The sequence below is a fragment of the Protopterus annectens genome, chromosome 11.part0, assembly GCF_019279795.1.
Source record: "Protopterus annectens isolate FY-2018-M chromosome 11.part0, PAN1.0, whole genome shotgun sequence".
NCBI lineage: Eukaryota > Metazoa > Chordata > Ceratodontiformes > Protopteridae > Protopterus > Protopterus annectens.
In genome coordinates, this window is record NC_056745.1 from 249,789,065 (window position 1) to 249,809,660 (window position 20,596).

Consider the following 20,596-nt stretch of genomic DNA (forward strand, 5'->3'; position numbering starts at 1 on the left):
GAGCATGTGTTTGGGATGCTCAAGTCATGGTTCTGCTGCCTTGACATATCCAGTGGAGCCTTACAGTACTCTCCAGCTACATGTACACAAATGTTAATAGCATGTGCCATGCTACACAATATGATCCTGTGGAAACAGCTGCTGCAGGAACAGCACAGGGCAGGGCCACACACCCACCCCCCACCATTGCCAAGGCCAGCACAGGTAGAGAGAGACTCGGACGAGGAACATCCTGCCCCTGTAGGCAGAAGGAGGCATGCCCAGTATACGCATCCCTTGGCAAAGAGACAACACATAGCACACACACTGACACTGTAAGGATCCAGGGACTGATACCTCCCTCCAACTCGCACATGCAGTAAAAGGAATGTGAAACATGACACTACCTGTGCTTTACCATGTATAGGGAGTGTACTACATGCATCCGACATAGTCAGCACTCCAGCACTGTCCTCAATACTAGGCCAGCAATAAGGTAAGTCACCCTTCCTAACAGTTACTGAATGGAGTAGTATGTTCTCATAGTTGTATATATGATATGGATACAAGCATGCAGGCGAATTGGCTGGCTGAATGGGTTAGCAGCAGACAGCTGACAGCCATATGGGACAACAGGAAATCCATAACAAATACTGGTGTCAACATACTAGGCAGTACTGCACAAGGTGACAGCTCCGACTGCAATACATGTGATGACCCAAATAACTGTTGGTGTCAATATGTCACACACATGGATGTTAATGAGGGTCACATACCCAACACCAGCCTCACCCAGCAGGACAGGTGTAGATGACCATAAAGAATGGCTGGGCTAAGGCCCCCAAATGATGACATTGGTGAACAGCCCCCACCAGACCTATACAGACATACTACAACAGTTCTGGCAGTTGCATTTTAGTTCTGAAGGGTAAGAAGTCTGAAACTGAAATTTATGCCATTAAGATCTAATATGTGTACTCTACTGATATGCCTCCTTTCTGCCAGATAGGTCACAATACAATATGAAATGGAAACTAACAGAGTAACTGAAATACCAGTACAGTCATTGCAAATGTTTAAAGTCTTCAGGTGTGCAACCCCCTCCACAATCCCATGTACAAATGCAGTAACATGTAAGTCTGAGGAGTAATATCACTGGAGCACAGATATCCAGAGCTGTCCCAATCTACATTGTTGCATGTGTACAATATTCAGGGGTCAGTGTGGTTAGTTTGTTGTGTGTTTAATATTGCCTGGAAGTGGTCAGCATGTGGGCTTGGATGGTTGTGTCTCAGTGGCCTAGGTACAGTACAGTGGTCAACAGGGCCATGTTCCAACAACTGCAGTGCCAACCACACTGCTTCCCAGCTACACCCATATCAGCAGTTGTACATACTCACTGTCCAGATGTCAATATATGTCACCGTTGGAAAGCTGGACATGCCATGAATGGGGGCCCATACATAGAAACAGTACACAGGTGGAAGTAACCTACACAGAGTGCATATAAAATAACTGTCAACTGCACACAAGTCTGGAATTATACATAGAGGTTAGCATCACATTAGTTGTCCTTTTAGAATGGAATACTGGTAGTCTGGACAGTCATTGGCAGACCACAAAATGCACAGTTATAACGTGATGACAGGCTGCCTATGTCCACACACAAGCAAGTATAAGGGGAATGTCCCAGGTATATTTGTGAATCATTTGCAAGTCGCTTCCATATCACGCATACACCCAGCTCACCCCACCATCAGCCACAGGTTTATCACAGGTCATATACATGCTGTAGGGTATGAGTAGAGCATGAACTCATCTCTGTATGAGAATACATATATGATGCTGCATGCTGAATAGGTGTCCAATGCAGGTGTGCCCCTAGCTGTAAGCAGCAACCTGACCACATCCAGACTCGTGGATCAGTATGAACAGGAAGGATTGACAGGAACACCTCAACCACTCACCACTGTCACCCCAGGGTAATCCACTGGCTTGCAGCCTGGGAATGTATGACTGACAGAATGCCTACAGTCCTCTGGCAAAAGCCCATGCCTCACCCATAGTGCCAATGTACAGAATGTCAGGGGGTCCAAACTAACAACCTAACACAGTAAACAGAAAACAAATGCAAGGCCATGTTAATGCCAGTAGCATGCCTCCCCGTGTCCTACTGCAAGGACTGAGGAGCAAGCCATAAATACTACTGGGATAAAGGCCCAACTATAGAGAAACCTCTGAGGTATTGCTTTCATAATGTTAGGAAGAGGAGAAAATAAAAGAGGTAGGTGTAGAAGCATGGATGTCATGGACTGTGTGAAATCTGAAACTCTAATATCCACCCATACTACCCCCTGACTGCAAACCCATGAATGAATAGCCACAAAACTGTTTGTAAACCACAGTGTGAAGGTAAACTGACCAGATATATGAGTCCTGCCTCTGGATAACCTGGGTCTATCTGTACAGCTGAGAGGTATGGCCCCAGCAGGATATGGCTATTCCGTTAAGTTGAGAAAAATACAAGGGGATCCCCAGCCAGCATACTAACAAGGTGCTGGATCATTTACACAGAACTAGCAGTCTATTGTCTGTAGCTACCCCTCCACAATGGCAGGAGTCTACCAGAATGTGTAGTCTATATGCCTCAGAATATTGGTCTCAGTTTCATTCATCTTGTATTTCCCTGGTAAATAACTATGAGCAAAGAATGATTACTGTCAGTAGTTGATGACATGACGCATTACAATGTAAAACAGTACATATGTCAGAAAATCCATGCTACAACCAACCATGTTACACAAGCAGCACAGACAGCAATAGTTACTGTATCCCCTGTATGCTACGCCCAATATGTCTCCATATTGGCAACCTATCTACAGATATCCTGCAGAAACAGGTTGCTAGGCATAGCTGTAGCACACAAAACCCTGAACTGGAGTCCACCCCTCCCTGTAATGAATGCACACACTCAATATAGAAGGTCATACTGGGCATGCTCCTACACTTAGAGAAATGAAGCCCATGTCTGACAGCACAGTGGACTACAGATATCCATTATTCACAGATGTCTGTGCACACACGCTGAATTGTACACCATTGATACTTCACACACATTGGATAGGAATACTCACATATATCTAAGGAAAACATAATATAATATGTCAAACATACACACACACAGATGTGTGGGAAAGAGATAGACAGACAGCGACAGGGAGAATCCCATTATTAGGCCTTTGACACCAAGTACACATCCCATTGGCCTTTATCACATGATGTGCTGATGTCATTCACTGTAGAAATTCCTTTGGCTACCCCTCAGCCCTATGGTCTCGGTGGTGCTCGTGATATCTGTGTAACACCTACAGTACAAATAAGTATCCATGTAGCAGTTGTAATTTCAGTCCTGTAAAATGTAAAGTTGTGTGGTGTGTGAGTGTGTGTGTGTGTGTGTGTGTGTGTGTGTGTGTGTGTGTGTGTGTGTGTGTGTGTGTGTGTGTGTGTGTCTTTCTAGATGAATGTGGTTGAGGCTACTCACACTCATTACACTTCCCATTGCCCTACTTTAGCATTCCTGCTGTCAGTCACCCTGAAGTAATCCTTTGGGCAGCTTGTAGCCCTATAAGTTGTGTGGCACTTATGATAACTGCATAATATGATACTGTAGCAAACTAGATTGATAGGAGTTCTAATCCTGGTCCTGGCAAATGGGAAAATGTGTGTTTGTGTGAGGAAGTGTGTGTGTGTGTCTTTGTAGGGACCTGATTTTTTGGTGATTCACATTCACTACACTTCCCTTACCCCTCCTATAGGACTGCTGCTGATGTCACTCACCTTCAAAGAAACCTTTGGACAGCTCTTCAACATATAAGCTCTGTGGTGCTTGCAATAACTGTGTAATACTATAATGTAGCAAACTAGTTAGGTAGGAGTCCTAATTCCAGTCCTGACATCTGTGAAAATGTGTGTTTGTGTGTGAGAGAGTGTGTGCATCTTTGTAGAGACCTGATTTTGATCCATTCACACTCACTACACTTCCCTTACCCCTCATTTAGCACTGCTGCTGATGTCACTCACCTTAGAGGTATGTTTGGACACTGCTCTACCTATCAGCTCTGTGGCACGTGTGATAAATGTGGAGCAATGTAGTAGCAATAACTACATAGGTAGGGGTTTGAATCTCATTCCTGACAAGTGTGTGTATTTACATATATCTACATATATGTATCCGTCCCTTAAAGATTTTGACCCCATTTATACCCAGTACACTTCTCAGTGGGGGAACACAGGTTGAAAGTCAGCTGCCTGTTGACTACAACAGTGCCACTGACATCAGAAAGTACTTTGATGTGTTACATCTCCTGACTGTGTGTTATCCAGCAAGTAAAAGGACATGGCACCCTGTTCCATCCCCTCAGTAACCCAGTCAATGTGTACAGTGGCCCTTTTGCCATGTTCCCCACTGGACACCTGCAACAACTGTAGAGTCTGCAAACGTACCCCACAAAGGGGATACCATACCTTATACACATGCCCTGTATGGACAGACTCCAATAACTCCAATGAATCCCCGTATCATACTGTCTATGTAGGTGCAATCACTTCCACAGTTACACAGCCATGTCTCACCAAATGAGGTCAAGAATGCTACTTCAGAAGGTTCCAACCTGTCCACACAACATGCCCCAGAGACCTCAAGTACACTTCCACACTTAAAAGAACATGCATGTGGGACATGTGCACAACCCAGACACTGTCCATGCTATGGAATATAACTCACATGCATGTCAAACAATGCACATCACTGGCCACCCACAATAGTAATCTGGATGAGTGGATGGGGAATACAATACCCATCCCTGGTGACCACTCCAGTGCCTATACTACTGAGCCACACTAGGGACTATTTTCATGTGGCCTGATGCCAGCGTATTCCCTTTGGCTAGCCTTGTAGAGCCTTCAGACCCATTCACCTACTACACACCTATGAAGCAATGAACCTATGGATCTCAGTGCTGGCAAACGTGTGTGTGTGCATGTGTGTGTGTGTGAATAGTAATCTCAGTGTGTTTGGTTGATGAATATTCCCTGTGGCTGTGGTTATTAGCAATCAGATGTGTGTCCAAACCACAACACGTATCATTCTCCATTCTGCAACATATGTTGTAAATCAACATATACCTATGTACAACCCTCAGCCCTCTAATCTGTGAGACATATGCAATCACTGTGCTACATACCAGGGATTTCCATGCCCATACAGCTCTTCCCTGCCTATGACATGGTGGATGTGTTACCACACTGCCATACCTCATGGTCTTCCTGCAGGGCCACATCCTGGTGACACACAGATGCCTAGAACAGAAATGAGATACAACATGTGAGAACACATTCACTCAGCACTTCACTTGTGGGGGTGAGAGGAGTAAATCTGGCACTGAATGTGTTGCCAAGACTGTGGCCAATATCTGTTGTCTCGGGATAGGTAATAGCATTTTGCAGTAACTCACAGCACTTGTGTTTAATGCTGTGGAGGTTGTTGATGTAACTATCAAAGGTTGTTGTGATTGACATTAGTGCCTGCTGCATGTTTGCCATCATAGATGCCTGTAGAGGATTCCACAAAGGATCCAAAGTTGTGTTTGAGGGTAATAAGGGAGTTGAACAGTCATAGGGCACCACCTTTCACTGCAACAGTGTCCTCCTTCTGATGTACACTTTAGTAATGTCAGGGGACCATCACATTGTCTCCCAGTCTTTGGAGGGCAGTGTCTGGGTTCTGTTGGCTCTAGCTAGTACCATGCATTCATGTACCTGTTTATACAGTGTATATGTGCATGATTCCACAGTCATGCAGCTATTTCCCATTGCCATGGGTGCAGTGAAGTCATCCATCCCTGTTTTCATGGCTGCAAAGTCAGCTTTGGAGAGGTTTTGCAAGGTGATTACCTTTGTGGGCATGTGTGGCTGACATATTGAGATCCATGTTGATTACAGCCTGTGCATGCAGGGATTGACATCTGTGGATGAGCAACAGTCCCATATTTAAGTAGTCAACACAGAACAAGGTTGTTCCATCCTCTACCGGGGGTTAGTATGAGCTGGTCCATGGCATTGGAAATGATGAGTCCCAGAAGTGTTGGGCCACTGTACTGGTGCTTGGTTACTTTCCCTGGGTGATGGAGGGGTAGTTGAAGTCTCATGCTATGTCAGTGTTTCGTTGGACCATCATAGATGGCAAGGTGCTGAGGAAGGTGCATTGACAATCTAAGGACCTAGATGTGGACCCATAGCAGGCAATGGTCTGGATTGCACTATTACACCAAGGCAGTTTTACCAGAATTATCTCCAATGCATCATGCTGGGATACTAGTCTGGAGGTGTTCCTAGCCATAATGAATATGGAGACAACACCACCTGTGGAGGTGTGGTGTGGTCCATGTTTGGGGGCTGACAGCTGTGGAATGTGTCATAGCCTAATACTGCTGGTCTGCTGTCTGCTGTGTGAACCTCCTCTCCATTACAACAGACATGTGTCCTCCACTCCAACAAGTGCTTTGAGTGACTGCATCCTGACAGTTAGATGTCTACTGTTGAGCAGCATGACCCTCAGATTGCATACATGTCTAGCTGCTATGGTGGTAATTACATTAGGAACACTGCCTAATAGGGCATCATAGGGGTGGCAAGACACTTAGCCAGTACCTGGAAATCCAGCACTGACAGATGTAGGACATCTGTGGGAAGTCATTGGGTTCTGTCAATCATGTCATCCCAAGCAGAGAGGTACTGGATCCCCTGAGAATGATACAAAACAAATAAGCCAATGTTGCAGTCAATCATCTGTTGATAGTACCACAGCATCATTCTGGATGTTGGTGGTACACTGCTCAGGTCTACTGTCACACCTGCCTGGAGCACATAATCAGAGAGTTCAACCATGTCTCTTGTCATGTAGTCCAGGGAGGTGTGTCTCAAGTCATTCAGACCCACATGGACACAGAGTGATACTCGTAGTTGTTGAGTACCATGACTGGCTGTGTCATGTGTTGGATGGTGGCATGTGATAGATATTTGGCTGTTACCTGCTCTATATTCAACTTAGTGAGTGGGATATGTGTGTGTCTCATTACTGGGTTACCCATGTTCACTGTATTGTGCATTGTGGTTAGCCTTAGGAGCTTAGATTGAGGGGCATACTGTGTAGGTTAAATATGTGTCCCTTGGCATGTGCCATGTTGTGGTGTCTGAGTGGGTGTCTGTCTTGCTGGTCTGTGCTGTTTGGTTAAATGTCCATTGAGTGCCTCTGGGAAGGTGGGTGTGTGGCTTTTCATTGTATGTCATGGCTGTCAAACTGGGTTTCATGGTGAGCTACATATTCCACATGGTGTGGTGCAGGTATTGATCTTATCCTCTTGACCTTCTAGTCCAGTATTTGCTGGAGATTGCATATGTCCACATTGGGTGACATATGGGTAACTCACAGGACTGAGTGTTTGGAGTTTAGAGAAGTGTTGTCTTTGTACATGAGGCAGATGCAACAGTGCCTCAGAATGGACAAGTGCACCAGGTTAATGGGTGAAAGAACACAAAACTGCCCTTCAAACGTGCCAGGAGGGGTGGACATAACTAGTAAGTACTGGGGCTACATCTGTGATGAATGAGTACAGCTGATGGCTCCCATGTATGCCACACTTCTTGATACAATAACCTGGTGAATTGCCAAGCCATAATGATAGATGAAGTGCAAGACAGAAAGAACTAGCATGATGTAAGGGTGGAACAGAAGGCAGACTGTCTGCCACCTGTAATACTTTACCACAGCTGTGTAGTTAGCAGCTTTGGACATGCGAAAGGTCAGTAAGCTCTGTAGCACATGTGGTAACTGTGTAACACTATAATTGACATAACTAGATAGGCAGGAGTTCTAATCCCAATACTGGTAAGTGTGTGTGTGTGTGTGTGTGTGTGTGTGTGTGTGTGTGTGTGTGTGTGTGTGTGTGTGTGTGTGTGTGCGTGTGTGTGTGCGTGTGTGCGTGTGTGCGTGTGTGTGTGTGTATCATGTACTGTCTGGCTTATACCATTTTTGACTTTTGTACCCTTTACTACCCTTCACACTTCCTCTCACCCCAATCTAGTAGTCCTGTTAATGTCATCGACCTTAGAAGTACTTTTGGAGTAGGTGGAACTGTATCAGCTCTGTGGTGCATCTGATAACTGTGTAGCTCTATAATAACAATAACTAGATAAAAAAAACAAGAAAGGCAATGGACAAAGTACACTCCAAACAATATCAAAAATAAACTACAGTATCTTTATTTTTGATATTTTTGGAGTGTACTTTGTCCATTGCACATCCCTTCACTCCAATTTAGTATTCCTGTTGATGTCATCCACCTTAAAAGTACCTTTGGAATAGATGGCGATGTATGAGCTCTGTGCCTCATCTGATAACTGCATAGCACTATAGTAGGAATACCTAGATAGGCAGGAGTTATACCATTTTTGACTTTTGTACTACCCTTCACACTTCTTGTCACCCCAATCTAGTAGTCCTGTTGATGTCATCCACCTTATTACCATGTATGTGGTATTGCAGCCAAATATTCAACAGTGAGTGCACTGACTTAGCTTGGACAATGCTGTCCAAGCTGCTGAATCAATTACAAAGGCACTCTATGAACACCTGCAAGAATGCATGGATAGTGCTATCCCAAACAAAACCAAGACTCACTCCTCCAAGAAAAGGAAACCAGTCTAGTGGACCCCTGCCATAAACAAGCTATACAATAGAAGGAGGAAACTAGTGCAGAAAACAGTAAAATCCCAAGAAGGAAGGACATCCCTGATCAGTATCAGCAAGAAACTACAATCCCTCATAAAATCATCCAAGGTTAGCTTTGAAAGAAAAATTGCCAAGGACTTCAACGATAACCACAAAGCATTCTTTAGCTATGTCAAGACCCCAAGTGGAAACTCTCTGATCTGCTCTGAGTTAGTGCAGAATGGTACAACATACACTGAATCAACTGATATTGCCAACATTTTGGCAGATATGTTTAGTGCAAACTTCACCCCCCCTCACCACCTAAAGGGCCCATAACCATACCAGAAGAATGTAGTGCCCTGGCAATCACTGGTACATAAGATAAAACAGCCCTATCCATTGCCAAAAATACAGCTTCAATGGGACCATACGGTGTCCCAGGCTGTGTCTTACACGAGCTCCAAAATTAACTAACCCCTCACCTAAACACACTGTTCAAACTCAGCCTCTCTACATGCTACGTACCCATAGAGTGGTGCACAGCAACAGTTATCCCGCTCCACAAAGGTGGAGCCACAACGAACCCCGGGAACTATCGCCCTATAAGCCTGATTAGCCTGGTCTGAAAGGCTATGGAGCACATAATCATGGAATTCATTAACAGAGACATTGGGAACCTTCAAACATTGGACCCTACCCAGTTTGGCTTTGTTAAGGGCAGATCATGCCTCCTAAACCTGGTGGACTTCTTTGAGACAGTTACTAATGCTTTAGACAAGAGAAAGGAGGTCCACACAGCCTACCTAGACCTTGCAAAGGCTTTTGACACCATTCCCCATTTTGGTATTATAGACAAGCACGCCAGCCCGAACATAAACCCCTACATCACCAGATGGGTTGCCAATTGGTTCTCAGATAGAACCCATACGGTGAGAATTGCAGGCTCTAGGTCCAACTCTAAACCAGTTACAAGTGGCGTCCCCCAGGGCTCAGTCCTGGAACCACTCCTGTTTAGTATATACTTTTTGGAGGTACAGGCAAGCACAAGAGGACTATGGCTGACCATGTTCACAGACAACTGTAAACTAGGGGCCATAATTGACTCTTCAGCTGATACAGACATCCTCCAGACTGGTCCTACTGAAAAGGATACCTGGTATCAAAATCATGGCCTCAAGCTAAATGCCAAAAAGTGCATAGTCTTCCCTTTTGGAAAAGGTACCCATGAACTACCACATATATGGTAGTCCCCTAAATACAGAAAATGTAATGAGGGATCTGGGAACCCAAGTAGATAGTAATCTCTCCTTTGATAATCATATTGCTAAGATGGTTAGAAAATCCTTCTATGTGGCCCACCTAATCACAAAAGGGTTCGCATCTAGAACAAAAGGGTTTATTCTGCCCCACTACTCATCACTCATCAGACCCATCATACAATACAACGCCCCATTTGGGATGTACCTTACAAGACACCTGCAACAGCTGGAAAGACCAAAGAAGTACATCACAAAGAGGATTACTGGCCTCAAACAGATGCCCTATGCAGCCCAACTGAAGAAACTCCAGCTGTACTCGGTTGCATATTGCTTACTCAGAGGTAATCTCTGTCTGACATAAAAGGCCATGTCCAACCCAGAATTGATGGACATGCTCCACTTAAAAAAAAACAAATCCCCAAGAGCCACATGCTCTAGGGATCTAAATCTCATCACAATGATAAATAGGACATGCTGGAGAGATAGATTCCTGTCCCAGAGACTCCATATGCTTTGGAACAGGATTCCAATCTACATTAGGTAGAGCCCCTCACTAACACTCTTCAAGAGAAACCTTGACAAGTGGATGGGAAACAGAAAATTTACCCCGGGGATCACTACAGTGTCTCTGCTGGACAGAAGCACAGGGAACTAATGGCTCTGCTGGACCTAGGCACAGGGAACTAATCTAATAGGGCGGTGAAAGCCAACACATTCTGGCTAGGCTTATAGATGCCCTTGAGCAGATGCCCTAGTACTTGCCTATGAACCTATGAACCTATGAGTTCTAATCCCAATGTTGGTAACTCTTTGAGATTGTGTGTGTGTGTGTGTGTGTGTGTGTGTGTGTGTGTGTGTGTGTGTGTGTGTGTGTGTGTGTGTGTGTGTGTGTGTGTGTGTGAGAGAGGATCATATCTTGTGTGGCTTATACCATTTTGATGTGTATACCATGCACAGCTGGTGACCACCTCCCGCTGTCATTACTTTATATAGTGTGGTAATAGCATCTGCTTCACAAGCAGCAGGTTAAACCATTGTACGGTCCTCTGTACAAATGTGTCTGGAATATCCATATGTTTGCAACCTATACATGGTCAGAAGTGGTCTGTGTGCCTTAACAATGCCCATGTATGTGGTATTGCAGCCAAATATTCCACAGTGAGTGTACTGACACATATGGCAACATCAGATATCATACCTGACTGTAACATCATGCTGATACCACGTCTGCCACCCTCACAGGTGGCCAGCCTTGTAGGTGCAATACATGAGTCCAGATGCTTGGTTTTACAAGTGAACTGTTCCTGTTATGGGTCACATTAAAGGCTGGAAGAGGTGTGGACTGACATATTGTGGTCCTAATTAGTATATAACAGGAACACCTCACATCTTAACAGGGGTGTGTACACAATGTATATCCACTGTATACCACTAATGTGTCACACATGTCCCTACCTTAGGCTGTTTGTCCAGCCCATTTTGCTGGCCTCTGTCCAGATGTCTTGGCACTGACAAGCTGTGAGGTATGCTACAGGAATGTTGAATTCATGTCAAATAGGTTCCAGTGGTGACCACTGTGATGCAATGCAGTTAACCTTAGCACAAGTGAAGATGCACAAAAAGCAATATAGTAATTATATAAAGCAAAATAGCTATTACTGTTGGTTGTGTGAATGGTAAATTGCATGCCCTTCAAATGCATGGGGTATTGCCAGGCAGCAACAGAACAATGTCATACTCACCAGCTTTAGCCTGCTGTCTCATATGCAGACCAGAGGGTTCTAGGTTGTTGTGAGAGGGAGTTATTGTCAGCAGACTCACATGTGGCCTTGGTACAGGATGGATGCAGCATGTCTGCACATCTACAGTACTAACCCCAATAATACACAATGCCCTGTCCTTACCATAGATGTGCACCTCTGTGCATTAGAAAACCCCATCCACAACTGCAACTGGACCTGACACATGGATGTAGATACAATACAGATACATGTATGTCTGATACATTAGTGTACTAATCCCCACTGGGCCCTTACCTGCACTCTCCTTGTCCAATGTGTGTGTGCAACCCACCTCCACAATGCTTCCCTCAGCTTCATGGCTTGTACATTGGGTGGGTGCCCCAAGATTGGAGAGGAGCTCCTCGGTGGGTGTCAGTGTGGACTGGATGGCTGGGCCCCCACCTGTGGCTAGCAGATCCCTCGCTACAGTAGCAGCCCATCGACGGGTATGGTGGATGAGGTCGGTGGCCTGATGCTGCACATCTTCATAAGTTCTTCTATGCAGGCCGGCATCATTTACCCTGTGGACTACACTGTTCCACAGGGTGGTCCTCTCCTGCACAGCTTCTGCTCTCCATCCAAATAACGGGGCATAATATTCAATTACATATTGGGTGATGATGTCAGTTTCCTCAGCAGAGAATGCTGGTAGGCAAGCCCTCTGCATGCTACCAGGAAGACATAAACTGGAAAAAGGTCATAGGACCTCATACAGTTGTCAAATTGCACATCAGCAGTGGATATTACTTGCAAATAATTCACACTACACCATAACCCTCCAAGCTATCATGGCTATAGCAGCTTGCATTACACTCCTGGCCCTGAGCAATTTTATTCTCCCCAGTATTCGACACTTGACTGCATAATCCTCTATTCTCCATTCATTTCTGTGTAGAGGGTTGACAGTGGCCATCTTCCATGTAGATGGTGTGTGGCAGGTTTGCGTTTGAATGTGGTGTGTGATGGAGCTGTGAGCACAAGCCTGAGTTCATGTAGGAGGCAGACAGTGATGTTATTATGCTCCATGGAGATATGCTGTTTTTGCCTTCAGTAGACAATATGTACATGCTCACCAGTGCTGAGGGGAGGAGTGTGGTTGATGTGCATATCCCCCTGTACAACTGGGGTGGACAGGGTGGCAATGTTCCCACCTAACCTGTGTGATGCAGGTTGCCTATATCCATGGCATGTGTGTATGAGGTGTTTTTTACCCTCAGAACAGAGTGAATTGTATTGTTTCCTCTGAGACTTACAACGTATGTGGAAACACAGTTGCAATTGTTTTTGGTGGTGTGGATATGTCTGATTTGTAGTCATAGTCAGCATTACAGGAAGTCACCTGTGAACTTACATGCTTGCTCAGATATGGGTGGACTTGCTTCCATGTTGTTGCCTGCACCTATGTGTCCATGTACAGCCAATGTAGCAACCTGTTATGTGGTTGTGTATTGCTGCTGTCCACCAAAGGGGATTACTCTACCTTGGTGGAGGCTGGTTATACAGGTCAGGTACTGCTGAGTCCATATAGCTACAGTGGATATAAAGGGTACACACCCCTGTTACAATGTCTGGTATTTGGGCAATTGGAACATGACACCACAATAACTCATTTCAAAACAATTCCCACCTGTAACGTGACCTATAGCCTGTACAATTCAATTGAAAACATAACAATCTGGCCTGTAAAAACATGGAAATAATAATCAGTACAATAAGCCAGCTGAATGAGTGTGCACACCCTTAAACTATGTTATGTATGCACGTCTAGAGATGGTTACAGCATTCATTCATCTTGGTTTGGACACTAACATCATGGCACATCTTTACTTGGCAATAGTTGCTCACCTTCCTAGAAACACCTTTGATTGTATTTCAATGGAATTGTACAGGTTAGGGGTCACATTCAAGATGAGAAACATTATGAAATGATCTTCTATGGTCTGATTGTCATACAGCACACAAACCTGGCATTCCAACAGGGGTGTGTACACTTGTGATGTCCACTGTATATAAGTGTTGTGATATAGCTGGTAGTGGTAGGCATGGCCAGAGGGTCATAACACAGTTGGACACTTCGATTAGTACCTGATGATCATGTATAGTCCAGTACTCATATCAGTGTCAGGGCAATATAACAACCAGTAGTTTTACACATATATGTCTGTTGTATACACTGACACTGATATTACACACATGCCCAACATGCATAGTCCATGTACCTGACTGCTTGAAACCCATGTGATTAGTTTTGTGCCTTCCAGCTGAACATATGCATACATACATGTCCTCAGGGGATACCTGATTTACATTTCTGTTCTATACTAGTATGGCACACTGTATTTACAGTCTTGCTACTCAGTCATACTTCTCAACCTGTTATAGCAGTACGTCTGGACAATGGCACACATAAATAGGTGACAAAAGGGATGTCAGTACTGATACTGTATTAATATAACTGCACCACACATTAATACTTTGATTGCACAGTAGGCTTTGACATCACTGTGATAACCTGGAAGATGTCCAATAGTCATAAGTAGGCCATTATGTTACAATGTCATTGCTCACAGACCTGCCAATGGTTTGGCTGACATAACACAGGTATATGTGTATGTGACTACAGATATCAGTCACAAATCTGCTTATTGTCCAGCAGAACACTGTACAGTTGAATGTTATTAATTCAATATATCGCATGCAGTTCAACATACATATTTGCAACAGCACTCTACTATGCACATGCCCTTTATAGGTCTCTTTGCTTTGCAAGACAAACATGTGTCATACTAATATTCCAAGGTAACATGGATATGGACAACATCCCATTAACTGGCCTGGCAGTGGCACAGTCACTACTGTTTGACAGACACCCCAGTGGTTGTCATATATGAGCTGTCTTTTCCCAGGGTGAGTCAGGCTCCTGAGCTGTGATCCTACCTCACAACCCCTCAGAACATCACATCTGGAGAAAGCCTAAAATGATGGGGGGATAAATAGAGACAGAATTTAAATATTTCTGTCACAAACATAGAGAGTTAGAAGAATGATACATTTTGCATTACTGCCAATATTCTTAAGGATGTGGAGTCTTAAACTCAAGTGTTTGTCATTACTTGAAGAATTCAATCCTCAGCTATTTGCCAGAAAAGTACAGATTTCAGGAGGAACAGACAAAAAACTATGATGGGAAAATCTGGACATTCTGTTAATATCTGTACAGTTGAGAGGTACATCTGTGATCTCTCCCACTGTAGAGAGGGCCAGATGCTGTGGCTATAGCCACTATTCAGCAGGACATTAGTACAGCAAGTCATGTTGGGACGTATATTCCTCAAACTCATATTTCCCATTATTATAGACGAAGTACTACATTCAATTACATGTTTATATGTTCCACTTTTTTCTTTTTTCTCTTTTCCAGTTTATGATTTATTTGTTCTCTCTCTCTCTCTCTCTCTCTCTCTCTCTGCACTACAGGAATAGAGCTGGTTTGAATAGGTGGCAGCATAGCTTTTGTAGGTGATGCTCATGACCAGGTGATGGCCTGTACACCTATTGTGGTCCCCCACTTTTTAACTGCATGCAGAGCAGCTGTGTAGTTCTTGCAATAGCCAATGCCATGGCAACACACTCCTATAATAGAGTTCTCCATGTGGGCATTGGCCCTTTCCCTTACTTGTGAGGAAGACATCCTGGAGTTGTGTGAGGTAATACCTCTCACAACAAGACTTGTGGAGACAAGCCAACTAAATGGTGGAGAAGTGTCAAGACTTAAGGGCAGAATGTGAATATTGCCGTTATATGTTTGGAATACTGCTAGTTTAACAGGGTTTGTCTGCACATGCTACTTTTGCATGGGTTTCAGTCTGACAAAGTTCTGTCTCTACATATCTCTCAACTGTAGGGCCATCCACATAATGACCACAGGTTAGCCTGTTATGTTTGGTCAGTTCCCCAGACAGGTGTTGTCCTTGGCAAATCAGTAGCATACTCTGGTGATTGCATTTTGTAAATGGTAACATCCATTTGTTTTTTCTAACTTTATATCCCTCAGAAAAGATGTGTTGCAACAACCCCTGTAACACCTGCAACTTTATCAGTGCATAACAGCAATATTTCAAGTATGGCCATGTATTTGGGCCTTTGTCCACCAATTATATCAGGCTTTGTCCAGATGTCATACAGTAGGAAGTTGATAGGTATACTGGTCTATCATTATTTAGTGCTGTCATTCCTGCTGAAGGGAAAAGCTGGGAAACATGTTGAAGTCAGTACATTCAAGAGGTTGGTGTATAGAGAATGCTCTTAGATTCCCTTGTAACATATATGTGGGAGACAGAAACACATGTTTTAAAACTATGCTGTTAGAACATGTGAGAGATATTACTAATAAGAAAGATGACCGTTCTATAGCTGTACATTTGAATAAATCTCACCATGGGGACAGTAGTGGGTTACAAGGTACTGTTTTTGAAAAGGTCTGTTCCTCAGTTTGATGAAACAGTCATAAAAGGACAATTGTTATGTACAGACTCAAAGTATTAATATTAACTGTGATACTTTATCTCATAGGGGGTTAAATGAGGAGTGCAGTTGGAGGCTGTGTATTTAGCTATGCAATTAGGTGTTAATTGCTTCTTGTGATTAAGGTATGTATTTCTGGTAATGTTTTACTCCTTGAAGGCTTTGTCCAAGACATCAGAGTATAACAAATGTGTGAATTACTGGCTGGTTGTATTTCTCATTGCTATGTTCAGACGTTTTATTTGTTTTGCTAAGAGGTTGTTGTATGTCTGGCCATTGTGTATGGCCTGTCATGATTTTGTAACAGTGTACTGTTCACTTATTTATTTGGACTGTGGGGGAGGGAGATGTGAGTGTCATGGCTGCTTTGCTAACCAACTGTGCATGCTGCCCCAGTTATGGGTGGTCAATAAGCAGCATATGTTTGTATGGGCATTTTGGGACATGTATGCATATATATATATATATATATATATATATATATATATATATATATATATATATATATATATATATATATATATATATATACATATAGGTATATATATGGATCTAGGACTGTTGAACAAAAGTTCAACAGTCCAAATCCACTATCACTGAACACATTATGGTTAATGTTACTTGTTATATAGTCAAATTTTAATATGTATTGATGTATTTGTTATAATTTTTTGAATTTGTTGAATTAGTCATTCGCACATATGTTTTTATTCAGCACTGTGCACTTTAAGAGGATGAGGTTAGTTTGATTAGCTATTGTAATTGATAGGTCTATTTAAACCATTATGTTACTCAAGACAGTGTTCTGATGAAGTCTATATGATAGATGAAAGTGCATAACCACTGCAGTTTTTATGTTAAGAGAGTGTATTTTAATAATCTTTTAGAAACCATACTTTTGTGGTGAAGAATTTTTGGATCCGGACACTCCATTCAGCAGATTTGTCTGTTTTGGTTCTTGGTTGCTACTGCTGAAAAACACACATTTTCATTTATTGACGATAGGGGTAATGGATTCTATGGATGAACTGTCATCTATATTCTCGCCTAGAAGGAGGGACAAGATTCAGAAGATGCAGTCCAAGATGGCTATCATCAAAGGAGAATTAACACAGCTGATTTAGCTTATCAGCCAGCCTGTAAGGAGAGCCGAAGGTTCACAGGAGATGATGTCAACGCGTATGCACAGCAGAAGTAAAGGGTCAACCACATCTCCTAACGGACAGTGAAATGGTAATATTTTGTCAACCAGACCCTTTAATGGATCCACTGGAGTCACCAGTCTTCGTTTCAGTGAATGTTTTGGACGAAGAGACAACGGAGGATCGGAGGATGAGTATAACATTTCCGGGGCCAAACCCAAGCGGACAGTTCCCAAAAAGACTTACTCTGTGGCTGGATTAGCCACAGAAACAGGTACTGTTAACCACCCATGTACCAAATTATAATAACTGTGACAAAGAGAGTTATAAACGGCATGAGTTGGACACATTTTTAAATGCAATTTTGATTTTGAAAATAATTGTTACAAATCCAAGATGGACTCCCATCCTAACAAATCTAAAGGTGACAATAGAACCTTAAAGGATGTAATTGATGATTTTGGTAAAAAAAATTAGGTGCTGTTAAGAGTTTGTAGCTTGATAATATGTATTTAAAACAATGTGTTGACTTGAAAGTTGTACCCATGGGCCTTAGATTTTTCAAACAGCCCATGGGGGTAGATTTAGATGAATCCAATTTTCATGAATGTAACCAACTTTTTGATAGTTTTGGATTCTCTTTTATTGAATTTATTATCAAATGCAATGATAAAAAGATATGTGCACTGATAACTGAAATTGAACATTTAAATGTGATTATCACCCAAGATCTTTTATTTTGGGAATGGGAACATTTTTTTTTATAAACAGTACGAGTGGGTTGACAAAAACTGTCAGAAACAATTTGATAGGAAATGCAAGAAATTAAAAAATGACATGAATCAGTATGAAAATCAACTGGCTTACAGATGGGAGAACTGTAAAGGAGACACCGCTGGGACACACAATTGGAAGGAAAAACATTTCATAAGGAGTGATGGACACAGACATGCTGTTAATTTTGGATACCGTAATAGTAAAAGGAATTTTTTAGGGGCAAGGGTAAACAACCAGTATGTACAGGATAAACAACCAGTAACAGAAAACACCAGTTGGTGGGAAAGGAAATTTCTAAGCGATCCAAGGAATTAAACTGTGAAGGTAATATAGTGAGACACAACGAGGTCCACTTTAGTTTAAGGGACTTTAGTGTGTTCAATTACACAAATTTTAAATTAGAATGTGAACATTTTAAACTTTTTTCTAGAGGAATGAAATGTGTTCCCACTTCTAGTTGTAATATAGTTGATTATATTGCGGAATTTAAGCAATTTATGCAGAAATTAAATTTGGCTGTGTATTTCCATGACAACAGTAGAGTAAGAGCAAACAAAATGTTTAAAAAGGTTAGCACCTTTGTTCCCCCCATGAATCCCACATTGGCTACCTGTGAAAAGGTTGTGACCGATGAATTGTATGAGATATGTAAAATGTCTAATAATACAAAAATGAGATATAATTTAACTAAAAATGAATTCGACCTTTTAAAACAAATACAACATGATCATCAAATTAGGGAGATGAAACCCGACAAAGGGGGAGGGATTGTTCTTTACAACATGCATGAGTATGTTAATAAAATACACACAATACTACTAAGTTCAAGAAATTATGAAATTTCTTCCATGAACCAAGTTAATATCGGACATCATAAAATTGATTTATTTTTGGAGGATCTCCTTTTGGAAAATAGAATACGGAATTATATGATTTTTTTGTATGTAAAATATCCAATATTAGCCACAATGGTTGGAATACCTAAGGTACATAAAGATCAAATGGACCCACCCTCCACACACATCATTTCGGGGAATAAATTGAAAGCTTTTCCTTTTGGTCAAGTGATCAACAGATGGTTGAAATTTATTTATGATAAAATACCCCATATAATCATTGATTCATGGGATTTTTTAGGATGGTTGACCCCTGATAAATACAACAAAGAAGTCATTTTCATCACAACTGATGTGATAGATTTGTTTTCTTGTATCCCTGAGGAAGATGGTCTCAGAAGATTCAAGGAAAGTATTCAGAAATACAATGATTTCTCATGGGATAGAATTCTTCTAATTTTGGAGTTTATGGAGTTAGTTTTGAGACATAATTACATTTTTTACGAAAGGGAATATTATAGACAAAGCAATGGCATAGCAATGGGTGCAGCATGTGCACCCATTTTTGCCAATTTAGTGTTACTTAATTGGGAAGAAGAATGTGTATTTCAGAGTAAATGGAACTCGGTAATTAAATATTACATCTGATTCTTGGACAATATTTTTATTTTATGGAATGGTTCTATGCAAGAGTCGGAGCTATTCATTGACCTTTTAAATAAATCTAGTGAATATTTAAAATTCACTTTTAATTGTGATACTAAAGGTATTTCTTACTTGGACACATTTATTTATATTGAGAATGACCATTTTGTTCCAAAATATATAGAAAAAGTACGTTTAGTAACACATATTTGGAATATTCTAGCTGCCATCCCTATAAGCAAAAGGCAAGAATAATCAAGGGACAATGTATTAGGGCAGCTAGAATGACTTCTGAGTTTAACGATATGGTCACAGAACTTGACTTTATGTTTTCTAAAAGGGGTTACCCTAGCAACCTAATTGAAAGCAATATTAATTATGTAAAGGGCGAATGGGGTAAAAAATATAAATCGCTGTTAGGCAGGGGGACGATGAATTTACAGAAAAATACAATTGGAACCACAGAGAACCAAAATCAATTCCAACGGGCATGTATTTTATAGTATGGAAATTTTGTTAAGGATATTCGGAATGTAATCACACGTAACTGGAACATTTTGAAGTCTGATGATAATATTTACAAATTAATAGGGGAACAGCCATCTTTTGTTTACAAAACAGGGTTTAACCTTAAGAATAAATTTGAGATGAAGATCATTACATCTAAGAATGGAAATAGGGAGGGGGCACACATAGATGTGGTAACTGTAACCAGTCCCATGAAATTATGAAAGTAGCCCAGCTAAAATTGGAAAATACTAGCCAAACGGTTGTCAGTTTCCAGAATGGCAATTGTCATACTCAGCATGTAGTATACCTGGCCAAATGTACAAAATGTTCCTGTTTCTATGTGGGAAAAAATGATAGGTGTCTAAGGAACAGG